This window comes from Mytilus trossulus, chromosome 10 (assembly GCF_036588685.1).
Source record: "Mytilus trossulus isolate FHL-02 chromosome 10, PNRI_Mtr1.1.1.hap1, whole genome shotgun sequence".
In the NCBI taxonomy this organism is placed as follows: Eukaryota; Metazoa; Mollusca; class Bivalvia; order Mytilida; family Mytilidae; genus Mytilus; species Mytilus trossulus.
This window is the reverse complement of record NC_086382.1, coordinates 8,782,900-8,805,012: the sequence shown is the minus strand read 5'-3', so window position 1 is coordinate 8,805,012 and position 22,113 is coordinate 8,782,900. Positions and strand designations below refer to the sequence as shown.

The 22,113-nt window shown below is 31.4% G+C and overlaps 1 long non-coding RNA gene across 1 annotated transcript; it reads right to left on the bottom strand.

The window, feature by feature from the left end:
* Window positions 1–9,820: 9,820 nt before the first annotated feature.
* Window positions 9,821–15,361, bottom strand: LOC134686017 (uncharacterized). Its single transcript, XR_010101500.1, has 5 exons — window positions 14,893–15,361; window positions 14,011–14,111; window positions 13,496–13,539; window positions 12,225–12,322; window positions 9,821–10,499 (listed from the first exon to the last, which is right to left on the bottom strand). It is a non-coding gene; the product is annotated as an uncharacterized LOC134686017 (long non-coding RNA).
* Window positions 15,362–22,113: the final 6,752 nt, after the last annotated feature.

Sequence of the window (22,113 nt, the reverse complement as noted above, 5' to 3'; positions counted from 1 at the left end):
TGTCTAGTATTACTGTGGATTCATTTATTTTTGTGGTTACCAGGGTTTCCCCTGGGTCCATTATTTTTTTCGCCACCTCTTTCGCCAAAACAATATATTTTTCGCCACTTTATTATTTTTTTCGCCAAGTAACATAAATATATTTTTCGTTTAAAATTTACCTTTTTTCTACACCCCCCTCCCTTAAATAAGATGATTTTGCCTCATTGTAACTATGATTATTCTCTCAAACTTATTTTAGAGTCTACATTTTATAATGAATAAACACTAAATATTTACTTTAAAACAGAATTGTTTTTAACTTAAAAGGGAAAATATTCATTGTATTTTAAACAACTTTTCTAAATGAGGGGGCCACTAAAAATTTTAATAATAAAGAAGATATAAGTCCTGGAATATAACAACATTAATGGACATGTTTTATCATATAATACCAGTATAGTTCGTAGGGAAAGTTTCTTTAAAAGAAAAAAACTGATGTGCCCTTTTGTACTAAGAAGTGTTTTTACAACAAAACAAAAGCTTTTATCACATGAAATTGATCCCTCATCTCATGTGTTGTCGTTACATTGAAGGGTTTCTCTCATTCGAGGGGTTGTTCCCAACCTTTTGGATAGATTTCTTCATAACAACAGTTTTCTTTTCTTGACCATCGTAAATGAAAAAGTTGAGATGTAAAACTTTGCTTGAAACACATGTGTCACTCAACGACTTTAAAGTAGTATCTCTAATCAATTACCTATATTAAAGTCAAAGGATAATTAAAGTTTTAAATCGGAGATTTTTCTTGCTTTCGAACATTTTTCGTCACAACAACAGCTTTCTTATCTAAACTATCTTTAAAAGGAGAGGAGACGTCAACAATTTGCTTCAAACACGTGCGTCGCAAAGTGGTAAATAAATTCTGTAAAAAACTATGTGACATTTAGCGGAAGCCATTTAACCATATCATTTTTTCAAACAATTCAATCAACACCTTTATTAATTAGTCCTTTGTTGTCGATAGCTATAAAATGCAATCAGCAGATTATTGATTTTCTGTCCAAATCTTAATGAGGCCAAGGTGAATTCCGAGTATTGTCTGGTCTGGTAAAGTCCGAGAAACTCGAAAAAAGTAAATAAACAAGATGGAGGAAAATAAATCGTTATATATATTTCTTTCGCCAAATTCTTTCGCAAATGACGAATTTTTATCGCCACAACTATTATTTTTTCGCAAATTGCGAAAATGGCGACCGCCAGCGGAAACCCTGGTGGTTAACAATTTTGGTGGATTGCAGAAACCTTGCATTTTCATGGATATGTGATTTTGTGGTTCTGCCATAATCTGGATACAACTTTATAGAAATTTGTATTTTGTTAAACAGTTTAATTCATGGTTCATCTGTATCCACGAAACCCACGAAAATTGGTATCTAACAAATAATTATGTATCCACAGTATGCAGGGAATGCACTTTCAGATCATTTTCAGGTCATTTACATGTTTATGTATGAAATATTCACCACTGCACCTTTAGCATTAAACCATCCTTCATCCTCATTTATTCATATGTTGTAAAATGTCTTATATGACTATATCCTAACATTTTAATCTAATCTACTCAGACTTCAGTCCTTTAGATTCCTCCAGTTTTTTCCTCAGTCGTTCTTTTTCTTTAATAATCTGATCAATGTGTTGTTCTAATTCCACCTTAGTTTTCTGGAGGACTGATAATTCTCTGTTGGCATTTTCCTCCTGTCTCTGTAAAATTAATCATCTCATAAGTAGTTAGCCAATGTGTGGTTACATGTATATTGTGACAATAACTTGGTAAATCAATCAAAAATATCTATTTGTAAACAGTAGATAATTTTCATACAAAATTCATATATAATAGGGATCATAGATCTTGAATAGAAAAATATATTCCCAGTTTTCATAGACTCTGTTAATCTAGAGATTGATATATTATTTAAACATTTGACATCTTAAGATAATGGATTATTTACCCCTCATGACCATTTTCCTTGCTCCTTTCTCCATTCTGTTGGTTTTGTCATATACATCATTATTTTTTTAATAGTTAAAATTCTACCGAATGTACCTCTGAAGAATACATACTAAATGTGATGCAGAATTTGTCTATCTATCCAGAGTACCTGAGATTCCCCCTGTTAGATATCGTTTTTGTTACTCATGAGTCTTTAGATGCCTTGGTGTTAGTATCTCTTTGACTTATACATTGTTATATTTCTCTTGGTGTCTACTTCTTCTTTTTCACCACCATGTTTTCGGATTTGCCTGTAGTATTCAGTAGATATATCATGTTGTTCTCAACTTGTCCTCCTTGAACTCAGCCTCTAATATAACTATCTTCCCTGCCCCCAGTACTGCCCCGCCTTCTGTATTCCCTGCCGCTGTACTGGTAAGCTAGTGATTACTCCTTTGTTCTTATATGCTATTTCTTGACTTTCAAGAAGAGTCCTGAATAGAGAAACATGTATCAAATTTTATGATTAAAGAAGAGTTAAAAGTTGGGAAAAAATAAATCTAACAATAAAGGGAGATAATTCCAGAATATGTTGTCAAATTTTTCTTGAATTATCAGGATAGATGGACCTTGGCAATTTAAACTTTTCAGCAATTATCATGTTCATCTTGCAACTAAGTTTTCCAGAAAAGTACCCAAAACTGTGAAATTTGCATAAATTAGACATTTCAAGGGTGCTTTATATTTTAAAGGTATCTTTTCAGTTTTTTGCAATGAAAGGAGTAGGTCCGGTAAGGACCGATATTGGCCTCAAATTTCAGGTTCATCTGACGAAAGATGTTGACCACTTTTTAAACACTTAAGTGTCTATTTTATTTGATTCAACTAAAGATTTTAACTAATTTAGTCATTTAAAACGCTCCGATTCAAGCTCAAATATTAAAAATCTACCACATATGCCGAAAAATGTCACTTTTAAGATGTTTTTTTTTGTCAAAAATGAAAGGAGCCGCATCCGTGTTCATCCTCAACCTTTATATATGTTATGTATTATCATCAAATACAACTTCCATTTAAATATTTTGGATGAACACGAATGCGGCCACTTTCTTATAACACGGAAACCGTCAAAAAACTAACCAAAATGCTAGAATTGTGAAGATTTCAGTAATTTAGCATGACTTAATGGTGCTAATACTCAATAAATGTACATCGTATTGTCGAAAACAGCCCATTTTTATGTAGCAGAAACATTCTACTTTACAATAAATAACTATAATGATACATTTTAACAATTTTGTAAAACTGCTATATTTTGGGGCCAAAAAGGGGTCTTACTGAACCTACTCCTTTCAATTTTTCCCTTTCTATTTGGGAGTGTAACTTAAATACATTTTGTATTTATATAAATTTGTAATTCTATGGGAAATATAATTTGGAAAGATCATTTCTCATTGGTTTATAGTTGCTCAATCATTCAACTTTGCAAGTGGGATTTCAATGTACATTCCTGAAAGGCAGATGTGTATTATTAGAAAATTGAAGGCATTACAAGATGACTTTTTTTTATTAATTTCATTTGTTTAATGGCATCATTTTAGAAAAATTCCAATTTGTTTATAACAAGCACATACCTCAGATTTGACACTTCTGTCGCCATCTTTTGATTTTCTATCAACAATCTTTCCTCTGCCTGTTTAGACTGTTTTTGTGATGTCTTTAATTGTTGATACAGTTTTTTGTTTTCTTGCTGGTAACCTTCCAACAGTGTTTCTTGTTCCTTGAGCTCCTTCTCAAACCGTTCAACCTGTCCTTTACTGGCTCCATCAGTCAAACCTTCCACCATTTTCTTTCTAATTTCAGTCTCATCTCCAGGTACCTGCATGAAGAAGAAACAAAAATTGTCCATAGTACACGGATGGCCCAATCCCACTATCATTTTCTATGTTCAGTGAGCAGTGAAATTGGGGTCAAAACTCTAATTTGGCATTAAAATTAGAGAGACCATACCACTAAGTTTCAAGTTGATAGGACTTCAACTTCATCAAAAACTACCTTGACCAAATATTTTAACCAGCAGTAGATGAACTTAGAATGAACGAACAAACAAACAGACAGACAAACAGACCAATGGACTCACGGACCAGAAAACATATGGCCTATAAATGGGACATAAAAACAATGTTGGTCTTTTTATATAAGCACTTGTCTGTTGTTGAAGAATGTATGTTGACCTCTTAAAGTATGTTTTATGTTGTTGAGTAGTTATTTCATGCATTGACATTTACTGACCCTAACTCCTTATTTTCATACTTAAGTTACCCTTACCATCTGCAGTTCATGGAAAATTTAGCATGGATCATGATTTTTTGCAATTTCACTGATAATCTTGTCTATACCATAACTGTTTATATCATACACAAAATTAATTGTCCATACCATATGTCAAGTGAAATGTCTATGCCATATGTTAAGTCAGTTGTCCATACCATATGTCAATATAAATATCTATACCATATCATATGTCAAGTCAATTATCGATCCTCTATAGATTTTAGGTCAATTATCTGTACCCTATAGTTGTTATGTCAATTATCTGTACCATATGTCAAGTGAAATGTCTATACCATATGTTTGGGCCAATTTTCGATAACATAAGTCATATCAGTTATCTGTATGTCATCTTTAATGTTTTTTTCTGTGTATATCATATGTCAAGTAAATAGTTCATACCATTTGTCCGACCAATTGTCCATAATAACATTAACGGTACCAATTGTTCTGCATCAGATGCGTATTTCGACAATACATGTCCCTTCAGTGATGCTCGTGGCCAAAATATGTAAAATCCATAGCTTATATAAAAGATGAAGAGCTACTTGTATAATCCAAAAGTTCCAAAAAGTAGAGCCAAATCCGTGAAAGGAAACAGAGCTTTGCATGAGGGAAACATAACATGACATATGTCAAGTCAAGTATATGTTCCATATGCCAAGTAAATAGTCCATATTATATCGCTTGTAAATTGTCTGTATGACATTTAAATGATTTTGTTATATACCATTTGTCAAGGAAATTGTCATATGTTAATCCTATGTCCAGTGCATATAATAGGTCAAGCCTTCTGTCTATAGCGTAGGTCAAGCACTATATCTACACCATATCAAGCCTTTTGTCCATACAATTTGACAAGCAAATTGTCAATACCGTATGTCAAGTCTTTTTTCCTATATATATCATGGATAGTAGAAGTTTTTGTTTAGACCATATTTCAAGCAAATTTCTTAACCATATATTTCAATCATTCCTTAACTTACATTCGTAAAAAAAATAAGTATTCAAAGAATTGTCAATTTTTATTTTTCAGAACAAATTAATGAGGAATTAGAAAATTGGAAAGAAGATGACAAAACTTATTTAGAAACAAACGGGGCAAAATGTGTTTTAAAGTGCGTTAAAGTAAATGCTTGTGTTGTTGTCACGGCGAGTTCTGGTTGTGGAAAATCATCATTGGTGCGGCACGTAGCTTTACGGATGCAAAATGAGGGCGTTGATATTTTACCAATATCAAATCCTCAGGAAATCATCAAGTGGTACAATCCAAGTAAGAAGATATTGTTTGCAGTGGATGATTTTTGTGGAACATATAGTTTAAATTCAATGATGTTTGAAAACTGGAAAAATTAATGGAAAAAATTAAAGCAATAGTAGAAAAGAAACCAGTGAAGTTAATTATGTCTTGTAGACTACAGGTTTATAAGGATAGGCAAATGAAATCGTTGTCATTCTTTCAAGCGTGTGAATGCAATCTTCAGTCTGCCGATTTGTGTTTATTGAAAACAGAAAAACAATCCATTGCGAAATTTTACCTCAAAACAAACGCTTCTGAGAGATCAGTGAATTGTATGACATGTTTGACTGTTTTCCTCTTTTGTGTGAATTGTACAGCAAAAACCCAAACCTCAACATTGTTAATTTCTTTACAAATCCATTTACAGTTTACAAAGAAGAGATAGATAAATTACAGACGAAGGGAGCACATGGAAAATACTGTGCACTTGCTTTATGTGTAATGTTAAACAATCAGTTGAAAGAAAAATGGCTTACTGAAGATGTGGATGAAAACATCAAAACAATTATAAAGAATACATATGAAGCTTGTTGAAGGGACGTCACGATTGGTTTTACGTGATGAGTTGGATTCACTCACACATACATATATCAGAAAGGATGGTGAAGTCTACAGAACAATTCGTGATAAAGTTTTTGATTTTCTTGCATTTATTTTGGCAGTGAAATGATTTATTGTTTAATTAATAATGCTACAAGTCAATTTATTTGTGAAAGATTTTTATTTGAACGAAAAAGCAAATATGATGAATTTACAATTATTGTACCAACGAGATATCAGCAAATGTATATAAACAGAATGGTAGATGACTGGTCAAGAGGAAAAGTAGTGGATGCTTTCTGTAACATCAATATGGACAATTGTGTCTTTAGACAACAAATCCTAGCACATGTTAAACGCTTAGAACTATCACAACAAAGACAGTTGACCAGTTTATGTGAACTAAATAACAAAACCACTCCACTAATACAGTGTTGTTTTGATGGAGATATTGATTTGGTAAAATGGTGTTTATATCATTGTATCAGTAATGTAAACTGTTGTCGTAATACTGATGGAGCGTCACCGCAGTACATTTCTTGTCAGGAAGGACAGACTGAAGTAGTTCAATTATTAATAAACAATAAGGCAGACATTTACTAATGTGAAGATACTGTAAGATCATCTTTGTTTGCTGCTTGTCAAAGAGGATATAGTAAAGTAGTTCAGATATTAATCAACCATAAGGCAGACATTGATATTTGTAACGATGAAGAGGTGTCACCTTTGTACATTGCTTTATGGGTAGGAAATACTGAAATTTTTCAGATGTTAATTAACAATACGGCAAACATTAATAAGTGTAGAGATCTTGGAGAATCACCTCTGTACATCGCTTGTCATGAAAGACATACTGATGTTGTAAAGGTGTTAATAAACAATAAGGCAGACATTAACAAGTGTAGAGATACTGGAGAATCACCTCTGTATATTGCTTGCTCGGAAGGTCATACTGAAGTAGTTCAGATGTTAATAAACACTGAGGCAAACATAGATAAGTGCAATGATAAAGGAGTAACACCTCTGTACTTTGATTGTCAAGAAAGGTATTCTGAAGTCGTTCAGCTATTGCTCAATAAAAAGGCAAATATTAATAAGTGTACGGATACTGGAGAATCACCTTTGTACATTGCCTGTCAAACACGACACACTAACGTAGTTCAGATGTTGATGAATAATAATGCAGACATTAATAAGTGTTCAGATACTGATGGAGTATCACCTCTGTACATTGCTTGGGAGAATGGACATACTGAAGTAGTTCAGATGTTAATAAACAATAAGGCAGACATAAATAAGTGTCAAGATACTGGATCATCACCTCTGTACATTGCTTGTTGGAAAGGGCATACTGAAGCAGTTCAGATGTTAATAAACCATAAGGCAGATATTGATAAGTGTAACGATGAAGAGATATCACCTTTGTACATTGCTTGTTGGAAAGGGCATACTGAAGTAGTTCAGATGTTAATAGACAATAAGGCAGACATTAATAAGTGTAGAAATACTGATGGAGTATCACCTCTGTACATTGCTTGTCAGGAAGGACAGACTGAAGTAGTTCAGATGTTAATAAACAATAAGGCAGACATTAACAAATGTGAAGATACTGAAAGATCATCTCTGTTTGCTGCTTGTCAGAGAGGATATAGTAAAGTAGTTCAGATATTAATAAACCATAAGGCAGACATTTATAAATGTAATGATGAAGAGGTATCACCTTTGTACATTGCTTCTTGGGACGGAAATACTGAAATAGTTCAGATACTAATTAACAATACGGCAAACATTAATAAGTGTAGAGATACTGATGGAGTATCACCTCTGTTCATTGCTTGTCAGAAAGGGCATACTGAAGTAGTTCAGATTTTAATAAACAATAAGTCGGATATTGATAAGTGTACAGATACTGGCGTATCACCTCTGTTCATTGCTTGTCAGGAGGGACATACTGAAATAGTTAAGATTTTAATAAACAATAAGGCTGACATTAATAAGTGTAGAGGTACTGGAGAATCACCTCTGTACATTGCTTGTCAGAAAGGACACACTCAACTTATTCAGATGTTCATAACCAATAAGGCAGACATTTTAAACATGGATTCTCTGTAAATATCAACCATGCCACATATAGGTCGTGGCAAGCATAGTCTCAGAAAAGCTTCAAACTTTGTCAGTTAATACACTTTTATGTATAAATGAAAAAAAAATATTGATATTGTTGCTATGGACCATGGTTGCCATGGTAACGGGATATTCTAATTTTACCTTCAAAATTGCTCTTTTTCAACTATGAAATAGGTCTACTTTGGGCATTAATATCCACTAAAATAGTAATATATTGGTAAAAATACCTATAATTTATATGAATATCATTAAAAATTAAAATAATAATTGAATTTAAAAATAGAAAATATTTTTTGTTGCCCTAATTTGATCCGTGGATACATGGAAGAGTTCAACCGGTATATAAAATACCCAATTTAGACAGTTTTTGAGGAGGTGTAGCAAACTTACGCATCCATGTAGGAATATGACATTATACTTTCCTTTGAGGCAACATATTGTAGTTTCGATAAATGGAATAAAATTCTTGGGGATCTTGTTTCCAAGAGCGGTAACCATGGAAACAAAAAAGTCAAATTTTCAAATTTTAATCAGTTTTTTCCATTAAAAAGTGCAATTAAAAAGTTAACCAATAACTTATTTAATCTTACATTACCTATTATTTATAACCTACAGGAGAAATTCAACTTAATGACAAATAAAAGGTCTGTTGCTATGGAAACAGGGCTTTCAAAATTGCAATTTTAGCCAAAAATTGTAAAAATTTGTAAAATCTGCAAATTTAGAAAAGAAAAAAAAATTAAAACAATTTGAGAATTCAAATGGCAAAATACAGACTAAAGTTTAACTTCAGCTTAAATCTGACAATGAAAATGGTTACCATGGAAATATATGGATTATATCTGGAGATCTGAAATAAGGTCTCACATTTCATTTTTTGGACGCAAATGAACATCAACACTATTTATTTGTTGCAATAAATTTGAAGTGTAAATATTAAAAATGCTTAAACATATTTCGTGTAAACATAAAAAATAGTTTCAATGTTGTCAAGATGTTTGCTATAGCCTTGATATGCTAAAGAAGAATACTATTTCACAGATTTAAGCTGACGCAACAGTTTTGTCTTGCTAAAAAAATGATTTGATGAGCATGTCATCAAAACAGATTTAAGATATAAAAAAACAAGAATGTTTCCATAGTACACAGATGCCCCACTCACAGTATCATTTTACATGTTCAGTGGACTGTGAAATTGGGGTCAATACTTTAATTTGGCATTACAATTAGAAAGATCATACCATACGGAACATGTGTACTAAGTTTCAAGTTAATTGAACTTCAACTTCATCAAACACTAACTTGACCAAAAACTCCAACCTAAAGCCGGACGAACGAACGGACAGACGAACGTATGAACGGAAGTACGAACGGAGGCACAGACCAAAAAACATGATGGGCATAAAAAGTCGTTTTACAAATATAAGAGACACTACACATGGCAATAAAGGTGAATTGATCAGAAATGTTAACTGTAATTTTGAGGAATAACATAAAGTGACACAGACAAAATAAAGTTTTATATTCATAAATAATGCAGTCATTACATGTATTTACAAACTGAAAGACACTAAATATCTAGTTTGTATTGGCCAAGAAAGCGGTAGGCATGAAAAGAATTAAAACTAAAAACATTTTAACTGTTATTTGGTTCCAAAAGTACTTTATATACATTTGTATCTGTTCTGTCTTTTTTCTCTGCTGCTACATAATCTTCAGAACAACTAAGTCTTTTTTCTCTATCTGACAAAGCAGGACAAAAAAGAAACAATTTGTTGGTCTGATGAAAATTCTCCTTTTTGTACATGTTGTATAAAGATCTCATCTCATTAGCAGCCACTTAAGGATCTACCTTGTTACCACTTGCCTTTCAATATTAGATTTTTCAGTCATGTACAGTATATTGCTTTAGTTGTTGAAGTAATGTGACTCTGGATTTATTAACATGGATGCCCATCTCATTTGAAGAACTTTATCTGAATTAAGTGCCTATGAATTATTTGTTGATTCTAAAGATATAGACTTTTTAGGTTGATTTGAATTTATCTTATCTGCATACAATCTATTCACTGTTTCTGATATTTTCATTTTTACATCATTTAACAAAGAATAGACTAGTCTATGTTGCATGATAACATGCTCTCCGCTGCTGCTTTTGTTAAGAATTATCTTATGTGCATCTGTCTTCCTCAATAGTACATGTAGTACAGTTTTCTCGATTTCCATTTTCTGAAATGAAAAAAATATTTAAAAATTAAAGCTGTCACATAAAAACTCACCATTTTTTGTACATTGAAAAAAATCAATTTGATGAGGCCTCTTGTAAACACCTTAAAACTAAAAGGGTATTTAAGTTACATACTATACATACATGAAGATGTTCATATTATCAGGACATTATGATTCAATATTTTTTTTCTAGAGTTTAATGATATTCTGTTGTGTGGTTTTAGAGGAGTTTTTATGAAAACCTTGCAGTAGTATATTGAGGCAAATAAGTTCTAAGGGGCATTACTCCTAGAAACTAGAGACTCTTAAGAGCCTGTGTAGCTCACCTTGGTCTATGTGCATATTAAACAAAGGACACAGATGGATTCATGACAAAATAATGTTTTGGTGATGGTGATGTGTTTGTAAACCTTACTTTACTAAATATTCTTGCTACTTAAAATTTTCTCTATCTTTCTCCTTTAGATACAGATCGAGGTAAATATTTTATAAAAATGTACAAAAAATTACCAAATTAATGAAAATTGATAAAAATTAACTATAAAGGGCAATAACATCTTAAGGGGTCAACTGACCACTTTGGTCATGTTGACTTATATGTAGATCTTACTTTGCTGAACATTATTGCTGTTTACAGTTTATCTCTATCTATAATAATATTCAAGATAATAACCAAAAACAGCAAAATTTCCTTAAAATTACAATTTAGGGGCAGCAACCCAACAAAAGGTTGTTTTCGATTCATCTGAAAATTTCAGGGCAGATAGAGGTTGACCTGATAAAGAATGTATCCCCGTCAGATTTGCTCTAAATGCTTCGGTTTGTGAGTTATAAACCAAAAACTACATTTTACCCCTATGTTCTATTTTTAGCCGTGGTGGCCATCTTGAATGGATGGTCAGGTCACCAGACACATTTTTAAAACTACATACCCCAAAGATGATTGTGGCCAAGTATGAATTAATTTAGCCCGGTAGTTTCAGAGAAGAAGATTTTTGTAAAAGATAACTAAGATTTACGAAAAATGGTTAAAAATTTACTATAAAGGGCAATAACTCCTAAAGGGGTCAACTGACCATTTTGGTCATATAGACTTATTTGTAAATTTTACTTTGCTGAACATTATTGCTGTTTACAGTTTATCTCTATCTAAAATAATATTCAAGATAAATAACCAAAAACAGCAAAATTTCCTTAAAATTACAAATTCAGTGGCAGCAACCCAACAACAGGTTGTCTGATTCATCTGAAAATAACAGGGCAGATAGATCTTGACCTGATAAACAATTTTACCCTGTCAGATTTGCTCAAAATGCTTTGATTCGTGAGTTATAAGCCCAAAAACTGCATTTTACCCCCATGTCCTAATTTTAGCCGTTGCAGCCATCTTGGTTGGATGGTCGGGTCACCAGACACATTTTTAAAACTACATACCCCAAAGTCGATTGTGGCCAAGTTTGAATTAATTTAGCCCAGTAGTTTCAGGAGAAGATTTTTGTAAAAGATAACTAAGATTTACGAAAAATGGTTAAAAATTGACTAGATATCCCAGTGACGATTGTGGTCAAGTTTGGATAAATTTGGACTAGTAGTTTCAGAGGAGAAGATTTTTGTAAAAGTTAACAACGCCGGACGCAAAGTGATGGGAAAAGCTCACTTGGCCCTGTGGGCCAGGTGAGCTAAATATGTACTTGGAATACAAATTACAAAAAAAAAAATTCATACCTAAAAAACTGAAGAATCTGAACTTTGACTCAAATCAGCTTGCTCACTTTTTCTTGTGTCTTCTAGGATTAACAATGGACACCTTTAACTGGTATTGTCTGAAATAAATTCAAAATATAAGGAGAAAATAACAATAAAAATAAAATTCTTTACTACATATATTAGTTTAAATGTGTGTAATAACAATGAATAATTGTATTAATCAAGCTATATCTTTTTCAATTTTCATGTTACGGATATTTATTCCTAGGTTTCATGTTGAGGACATTTATTCCTTGAATCATGTTAAGGATATCTATTTCCAGTTTTTATGTGAAGAAAATTTATTTCAATATATATTGCTTAAGAAATTTATTGCAATGTTTCATGGAAAGGATATTTTTTTCTATGATTTTTATTCAAGATATTTATTCCTAGATTTCATGTTAAAGATGTTTATTTCCATGTTTGATGTCAGGGATATTTATTCTCATGTATCATGCTAGGAATATTTATTTCCATATTTTATGTTAAGAATATTTATTCCTTTGTCTAATATTAAGGATAATTATTTCCTTGTTTTATGTAAAGGATTTATATTCCTATGTTTCATGTTAAGGATATATATATTCCCAAGTTTTATGTTAATAATATTTAATCCCAGATTTCATGTTAAGGATATCTATTTCTATAACTTAAGTTTAGGCCTGTACAATATTAGAATATTTAATCACAATTTTCATTATCAATGACAAAGCTTGTTTGAGTCAGTATTTTTAAGCCTCCTTAATTGACATCAATTCTGGTATCAGATCTTAGTGAGGTCAGATTTATTTCAGTGAAGCAGTGCTAGAATTTTGGGGTAACCCCTTGTTTCTTTAATTGGGAAGTACTGGAACTTTTATTTCATAGTGACTAAGTGTGATCTACTCCTGAATCTTAATTACAGCTCTTTTATGAAAGCATGCAAAGCGAACATTTGATCAACTTGCTATGTTTGTTTGTATTTATGTGTGTACATTTGTATGTTTGCATTTATGTTTGTTTGTAAACAACAGGTATGTAGTCTGTTTCAGTATGTTTACTATATACTAGAATTTGATTGGACAATAAACATTAACTTCATTTCATGTTAATTTCTATTGTCCAATCAAGTCACAGTATATATAAAACAGACTGAACTCTGGCTATATATTGTTTGCAAACATCCAAGCAAATATAGTAAGCAAGTCTATGAAAGTTTTGTTCTGCATGCTTTTATAGAATAGCTGTAACAGTGTTCTGCTATTTACCTTTCTTGCTCTTTTGATTGGACCTGAATCGTCTAAACCTTGATCTATTTCAAAATAGAAAAAAAGAAAATGCATATTTGGACAGTGAAGATCATAATTATAAATTAGTCTGTATTTCTTATTAAAATCCTAAAAAAAAAATTACCAAATAGTTATCAAAAGTACCAGGATTATAATTTTATACGCCAGACGCGCGTTTCGTCTACATAAGACTCATCAGTGACGCTCAGATCAAAATAGTTAAAAAGCCAAATAAATACTAGTATACATGTATGTGCCTAAAATAAGCATGCACAAGCCACATTTATATCAGAACTTTTTTTCTAACTTTAAATATTTAAAAGACAACATGCATGTACATGTATGCAACTAAGGAGATACACTGTTGTTCAGTTGCATAGATTTAAACAAAATTAATTCATTTGCATGTCTTCTTCAGATTTTTTTTTAAAGAAATAAACATACATGCATCAAATGTAAAATCATTTTCCTATCTTACTGTATTTAATACAAACCTTATTTACATTCATTTTTTTAATGTTGCATTGCTTTGCTTTGGCAATCTAGTAACATTTGTCTACCATGTCTAGACTACAGTCTCTGCAAATACATGTACCTGGAATTATAAAAGTATCATGTATAAATGTGCTCCATATGTAGACATTTTTTCACATTTGCCTTCTTAAAGAAAGTGACTTAAACCCCACTCTGACATAAAGATTCTTTTAGAATTTTAAACTTGTGGCTGTTAGATATTAGATAAAATGTTCTTCCCTGGAACTGTATACAAAGCAAACATACACTTTGAATAAAATAATTTTGGTCATGGAAATACAAATGAAATAGATTAAAAGTCACTGACAAAGTTGGTCATCATTTCCACCTGGTATTAAAACAAGCTTTTTACAACTTTCCTAGATCATGAGCAAGGCCTATACAATTTGAACAAAGAAATCTATTTACCTATCTTCATATTTCAATAATAATAATAATAATAATAATAATAATAATAATAATAATATCTATTTAGAGAGAGGAACTCATTTGGATTACAACAATTTTCAATCAGGCTCTCTTAATACAATAATAATTACATTAAAAATAAACAATTCATCAATAATAATGATAAATAAAAATTAAATACAATTTAAAGTACAATAAACAATTATGATATATAGCATTACAGTACAAATATGATGGTAAAGTTAAAAGTACATAGATTTGTATTTATGTTTAAATTCAGATACTGTATTTGATTTCTTTATTGAATTAGGAAGAGCATTCCACACTTTTGGTCCAGTGTACATGCAAAAAAATGGGACAGCCCCCTTATTCCTAAAGGAACACATGTCTTTGCAAAAAATAGAAATTTATAATTTAGTTTAAAATATGCTTACCTGTTTCAAGTTGAAGGAATAATCCATGAAGTGTATTTATAGTTTCCAAATTAGACAGTGACAGTCATTTTTTTAGCAGCAGACTGTTCATGTCACAGGTGTTGATAAAAACGGAACTTCACATTAGTTTCCCCCTTTTTTCTTTTTTCATTGTGTCCACGTACATTGAACAATGGCTTGAACATATTTGTGAATTTGATGGAGGTGGCGGGAGCAAATCACATTATGTACAAACAGCATCCTGTTCATCATGGTCTTCATCACGATTTTAACATGTTGATGTTCTCTCAAGTTTGCTATGACTTTTATGTCCTCTGAACATACATTGTCATAGTAAATGCTTATCATTGTTATGAAACTGACCAGCCATTATGAGGAATGTATACAGATATATTTATATTAGATGTAAAGTGTAAAATATGCTGATTTAAACAAGCAAAACATGTTGCAGACGTCTGTATCCATTTTTCTGTAGATAAACAAATGACTTTTTCTATTTTCAAACTTTGGTGAGTTCTAAAAAGGGAAATAACTCTTGTAGATTTCAGGCAATTTTTGGCATTTTTATCCAATTTTTATAAAAAAAAATCTAATGAGCCCCAAAAATGTTTTTGCAGAAATGAGAAATATAAATCTTTTGGAATAAAAGCTATTTTTTATTTTTTTCAGGAATGGATGCGTTTTTTCACAAATTAGGAGGAAAATTAGTTCATAATTGCATTAGAATATGCCAAAATTCATACTAATAACCTAGATTAAAAATTTCAATTTGAGTTTAATATCAGAAAAAGTGAAAAAAATGTCCCTGAACAAGTATTTAAAAGAAACTGATATGAAATAAACTTCATCAAACATATTATGCTGTATATAAGTCACTGTAAGGCGAGAATAGCAAAAATCAGCTATTTTCAACATTTTAAAGCCCGTTGCCATGGTAACCATACATAATTGAGGGTGGCATGTACAGACTTTTTTTCACATTTTATATAAATGTTTGTTGTCAGAAAGTTTCAACAAAATCGGTGACCATCCGTGCCCAACTTTGGTTGACGGTTACAGAGAATGGGTGTTAAATAAGTGTAGAGATACTGGAGAATCCCCAATATTTATAGCATGTTACAAAGGCCATGCAGAGATTGTTGAGTTTTATTGAAACATAAAGCAGACTGTAACCATAAAGGGGAAGGACTTACACTATTAGGTATTGCTAGAAGAGAAAACCATACAAATATTGTAAATTTTTTGGAGAGATTGAACAAACAATCAATATAATTACAATGCATAGCTGTGGTTTAAGGAGAGCAATCAGAACACTATAAATGGTAGAACACTTGCTTCAAGATTTTATTTCGAAATCACAAAATAATGCAATGTCAATTAACTTCTTGTCATGTCGATTTATGTCAGCATTGATAGTACAGGTTTTTTTTGAAGAAAAGTCCTCACAATCACAAGATCTCTGGTATATTCATATTTTTTCATGCAGCAACAGCCTGCATGTAATCTTGAAAATGTGTCGTTTTCTTCTTAAAAAAAGAGATTGATAGAAGCTAAGATTGAACGGGTGATTTTCAATTATTTTTGCCTATGTGAACCTTGTGATATCCTCATAACTATCTATTCAATGCTCCAAATAAGAACAGTTAGTAAATAAGATATGACAGTAAAATCTTCATTTTTATCATTTCCAAACATTAAAAGAAAACTGAAGTTTAGCTTATTTCATAATCTTATATTAGCTGGTATATTGAAATACAGACCTTGGCCTATGGTAGACATGTTAAGTTAAATATTTGATTTATTAACAACTTTATGACAACACTGATCTTAATATCATATTATTTGTTTATTGAGTCTTATTTTTTTAACTGAATATCAAAATTGACTTACAACAATAGGACAAGTACATATTATGACACATATGATATTGGATGAAGTCTTCAACAGAAAAGAAAAAAAACACTTTGTAAACATCTGCATTCTTTTGTAACATACAAAATCATTTTTAATATCTTTAAAACAACAGTAGTAGTTTACCTTGTAGACTTGCTTGTGATTTTTTTTGCCGGCAATAAAATTATTGTTGTCAGTATTGTAATAATGTCCTTTATCCCCCCCCCCCCCCCCAAGTATGTCATTCCACGTGTTAAGAGGATAAACAGTACACACACTACTTAATTATCATGATCGATCTTATGTAGAAAGTTATTCAGATGAAGGTTTTACTACCAATGTCAAATAAAAGTAATTTTATCGTTCATCCGTGTTTATAAAGACAATGTCAGATGAACCGTGCCGTGCCAGTGACATGCATGCTTTATTATAATTTCATACACCAGACACAGCTAACCTATCATTTATTTTATCTCAAAAAAACAGACCAAAACACAAAAAATTGATCAATGAACCATGAAGATAAGTTCAAGGTAAAATGAAACCTGTCATTCTGAAATGTACACCTTACAATCGTTCCATACACCAAATATAGTTTACCTTGTGCTTATAGTAACTGAGAAATAGACCTCATCAAATGACTTTTGATTATGATCACTGATCAATGATATTAGGTCAAGGAAATGTGAATCCTGTCTGCCGGATGTAAACCCTGTAAGGATCCCATATACCAAACTATATCATTCTATTACTCATAAGTGAGGAATTCAAATGACAAAAACCTTTCTTTTTTTTCTCTCAAACCAGTGACTGAACCATGAAAATGAGGTCGAGGATACAACAAATTGAAACTTCAGAACAAAGGGCATCTTTATAGGCAAAAATTGTACACATTAGAAAGCACATAAAGCGATCTTTCATATCACTAATATTTCCAAGGGCATAACTCTTCTTAAAATTATTGATCGGCATTAATTTTCAAATTCACTAAGATATTGTTGATATAAATCTATGATAAAAATTTCATAAAAATTAGGCAAGAGTTGTACAAGTGAGAGCGCTAACAAGACCGGACCGACAGAAGGATGTCCAGTATGTCCATGTTCCCTACAAAGCGTTACACAGGTGACAAAAACCATTTGATGAGAAAAATTTCATTTGTATATTTAGAAAATTCTTAGTCATTTCCTGAGAACATAACTAAATATATGCTTGTATATAACTAAATACATAACTAAATATATGACCTTCTGCTGTTGTATGTTCTATGGTCGGGTTGTTGAATCTTTGACACATTCCCCATTTCCATTCTCAATTGTATTGTATTGTAAAAAGTATCTATAACGTGTTTTTTATGTCTATATGAAGCTTTGCTATAATTGTCCAAAATAGTTGTACTATGAGAAATTATTTCAGTAAGATATGTGACATGAAAACTTGTTCAGGGAAATGAAAACAAAAAAGTTTTGATAAATTTCGTAATGACACAGAATCCTTACAGACATTTGTAAATAAGATAAAGGTCAAAAGGTCAAAGCAAATTTCTACTAATTTAATAATATATACATATATATATATATAATTGTAAATTTATTATAAATATTTCAAATTCATGTATACAATTTTGAACAATATGTAAAATAATGATAATGATTAATAAAATAAAATATATAATTAAACTAAAACAAAATGAAGTATTTGACACAACTTGTGTATATCTTACAATATCATACAAACTCTTACTTAAAAAGGGCAAACTGTATTCATTTCAAGAAGATATTTGATAAATAATTCTAGTACTGATAAGGAGACAATCCTAAGAAATTATCTCCCTTTAATCAGGTTGATTTTACATTTGACATGTTTTATAAAGTACAACATCATACAAAAGTACATATTACATTTTTTTTTTTAAATTTAAATAAACCCAGGAACTTATAAATGGTATACAGAGTAAACGACTCTTAAATGAGACAAATCTAAATGTTCTAGGGAAAACAAAGGGGAAACAACTGATAAGGGAGTTAGTCACATTATCATAATAACCTATGATTTTCTAAGAAATTCAGAAGGGTAACATACAAATTGGTGATTGAATTTTATTCACATAGAATCAACAAACAAAAAAACCGCATAAATTTCGTGTTCAAATACTCTTGGATACAACTTTTGAACAAGATTTTGCAACATTCATAAGATTTTGCAAATAACAATGATAGTTTGAAAAAGGACCCAAATTCAACACGCATACAATTGTTAAACAAAACAAAAAGTGTCAAGAAATCTCACAGTATTATGTTCTTGCAAATACAAATCCAACCCAGTTTGTTACACTAATTAGCAAATAAATTTCTATATTTAAGTGAAAAGTAGCTGTTCACAAGAATGTGTCCGTAGAACATGGATGCTCATTCAACTAACATTGTATATGCTAGGTGGACCATGATATTGCGGTCACAATTCTAATTTGGCATTAGAATTAGAAAGATTAAATCAATGGGAACATGAGTACTACGTTTCAAGTTAATTAGACTTCAACTTCATCAAAAACTTCCTAGATCAAACACTTTAACTTGCGGAACAAAGGGACTGACCGACGGACAGACGAACAAACAAATGGACGTAAAGATCAGAAAACATAATGCACCTTCTGCTTTTGTAGGTGGGGCATAAAAATTTAAAAAAAAAGCTATGTCGGGTAAACAACATGAAAACATATGTTGGGTCATGTGTAGCTGTCATAATTGTTATGTAAATATTTTTGGTATAAATTAGGCAGTTAGTTTTTCTCAATTGGATTGTTTCGTATGTTTTGGGTCCATCTTTGGGTCATGTATACATGACAATGCATTCTTCAAACACAAACAATATTTCTCGTTGCTGATAAAATCTATTTTTTGTTTGGTTATTTATCATTGTATGATTTTAAGATTGGTATATTAATCGAAGCTTACAATTTTATCTATTGCAATCTATGTTTGAATAAAAGAACCCTTAACATTTGTATTGAAATAGTTTAGAAATAATTACCTTCTTTAAAACCTTTCAACATATTACTTAATGTATGATAGAATGACATTAGGTTTATATTGATAATTAATTGAAAAGAACAATAGAGGTCAGTATCGATTATCAAATAAGATAAATACAAATGAATTATGACAGTGAGTATACTTCAATGAGGAAATTACAAACGGATATGTCCCTTTTGTAATATTCACAGCCCACGGATATGTTTTAATTGCAATAGCCACAGCCCACGGATATCTTCTCCATTTGTAATAGCAATAGCCCACGGATATGTTCTCCATTTGTAGTATCTATAGGCCTCGGATATGTTTCAATCGCAATAGCCACAGCCCATGGATATCTTCTCCATTTGTTATAGCCACAACCCACGGATATGTTCCATTTGTAATAGCCACAACCCACGGATATGTTCCATTTGTAATAGCCACAACCCACGGATATGTTTCATTTGTAATAGCCACAACCCACGGATATGTTTCATTTGAAATAGCCACAACCCACGAATATTTTTAAATTGCCATAGCCACAATCCACGGATATCTTCTCCATTTATAGTATCCATAGCCCTCGGATATGTTTCAATTGCAATAGCCACAGCCCACGGATATCTTCTCCATTTGTAATAGTAATAGCTCACGGATATGTTTCCTTTGTAATAGCCACAACCCACGGATATGTTCCATTCGTTATAGCCATACCCCACGGAAATGTTTCATTTATAGTAGCCACAGTCCGAGTCTATGTTTCAATTAAAGTGAAATAAAGTATCTATGGGTTTAAAAAAAAAGGAAAAAAAAAACTATGTTCCAATTGTAAATACCACAACCCACTGATATGTTACAATTGTAAAAACCACAACCAACGGTTATGTTTCTTTGATAGTAGCCTTAACCCAGGGATATGTTCCATATGTAATAGCCACAACAACGGATATGCTCATTTATAGGAGCAACAGCCCGAGCATATGTTCCAATTGTAAAAACCACAACCAACAGATATGTTTTATTTTTTATAGCCACAGCCCACGAATATGTTACTTTTATTATAGCCACAACCAACTCATATTTTGTATTTTTAATAACCCTACACCACGAATATGTTCCTTTTGTCATAATCCCACAACACAGTTACATTTGTCATAGCCCTTACTCTGGGATTCCACGTTATTTATTGTTCCCATCTTTTTTCTTAAAGTAAAGTAACAGAACTGATTTGTAACACTTAGTCCATTACACTATCTGGTCACAATATTTAACCGCATTTTATATTATTTTGTCAATTTTTTTTCTATAATTTAGATGTTGTTATTGTTAATAAATACTTTCTATAAACATTGCATTATGAAGATAAGTATTTGTTTCGGAGATCATAATGAATGCCGAAAACTCCAATGAAAAATTTTCTTATAAATATGTTATTTTTACAATTTAAATCTTTTTAATTCACAAATCTGATAAATTTTACGACAACTTATCCGTTTCCTTTGTTTAATACACACACACGGAAATCTGAATGAAGTTATATCAATGATATATTTGTGTTGAGTTATAAAAACTAATAATAAATAATGTCTTTTTCTTTTAAAAATTAACACGTTGTACAAAACGTCGAATTGTTCGAAATAAAAAGGATTTTTACCTCGGAAATAGATTACCCTGGCTGTAATGACAAAACCTGTCGTAGTTTTAGGTTCTCAGTGCGCTTCAACTTCCTACTTGAATTTAACTTTTAACTTTTTTTATAACAGCGTCACTAAAAAATCTTCAGTATATAATTATCCGCCTGGTATCTTGTATCATCCATGAGTTTTAACTATACAAAAAAAACGATGAAATATAGCTCTCCACAAGAGACCAAATGACACAGAAATTAACAACTACGGCCTTCAACAATGAGCAAAGCCCATAGCTCATAGTCAGCTATAACAGGCCCCGAAATGACAAATGTAAAACAATTCAGACGAGAAACAAACGTTCTAATTAATGTACAAAAAATGAACGAAAAACTTATATGTAACTCATCAACAAACGACAACCACTTAATTGCAGGCTCCTGACTTGGGACAGGCAGATACATCCATCTTATTATCCATTTCATTATTTTATATTCTTTTGCGGTTCGCGGGATGTAAAAATACACATACAAGTCTGGTTTTTTTTGGAAGATGTTAATACACAGAGGCAAATAAAACTATGTATTGTTGAAAATATCTGTAACACAATACAGAAAACGAGGATTAATCTATTAGAGCATGCGTACAAATCATATGTAGTGCATGGTTTTTGAGTCGGTCAGATA